The sequence below is a fragment of the Odontomachus brunneus genome, unplaced genomic scaffold (genome assembly GCF_010583005.1).
Source record: "Odontomachus brunneus isolate Ranch 3 - 2012 unplaced genomic scaffold, Obru_v1 Obru_scaffold_028, whole genome shotgun sequence".
Taxonomy (NCBI): domain Eukaryota; kingdom Metazoa; phylum Arthropoda; class Insecta; order Hymenoptera; family Formicidae; genus Odontomachus; species Odontomachus brunneus.
This window is the reverse complement of record NW_022639478.1, coordinates 1,718,669-1,719,057: the sequence shown is the minus strand read 5'-3', so window position 1 is coordinate 1,719,057 and position 389 is coordinate 1,718,669. Positions and strand designations below refer to the sequence as shown.

Here is a 389-nt window from a genome sequence, read left to right as displayed (position 1 = left end):
CTCGGCTCAAACGCATCAATTGCGTTCGATACCGATCGCCTGTGATTGTTTCAGTCGGTTTTAACAGCTCATAATACACTACGCCGAGCTGGTCCCACCAAATACAGAGCATGACCTTGCAGCCGTGAATATTCGGTTTGGCCGTCGACGTGGAAGCATGGCCGGGAACTCGCCATGATTTTCTGCGCTTGGGGTTATCGTAATGAACTCATTTTTCATCCCCAGTCACAATGCGATGCAGAAATCCCTTGCCTTTCAAGCAGCTATTCACAAGCAAACTAACGCCGTTTATCTCTCTGCTTCAATTCGTACGGCATCCAATTTCCTTGCTTCTGAATCATTCCCATGGCTTTGAGGCGTTTTGAAATGGCTTGTTGAGTCACTCCCAA

The 389-nt window shown here is 47.8% G+C and overlaps 3 protein-coding genes across 11 annotated transcripts in view; all 3 read right to left on the bottom strand.

The window, feature by feature from the left end:
- LOC116842921 (serine-rich adhesin for platelets-like) overlaps positions 1 to 389 on the bottom strand; it is a 261,954-nt gene that overhangs the window by 147,998 nt on the left and 113,567 nt on the right. The window lies entirely within an intron of this gene.
- LOC116842927 overlaps positions 1 to 389 on the bottom strand; it is a 34,124-nt gene that overhangs the window by 24,431 nt on the left and 9,304 nt on the right. The gene's annotated exons all lie outside the window — the stretch shown is intronic.
- The window catches only part of LOC116842929, a 21,953-nt gene that overhangs the window by 16,155 nt on the left and 5,409 nt on the right, over positions 1 to 389 (bottom strand). The gene's annotated exons all lie outside the window — the stretch shown is intronic.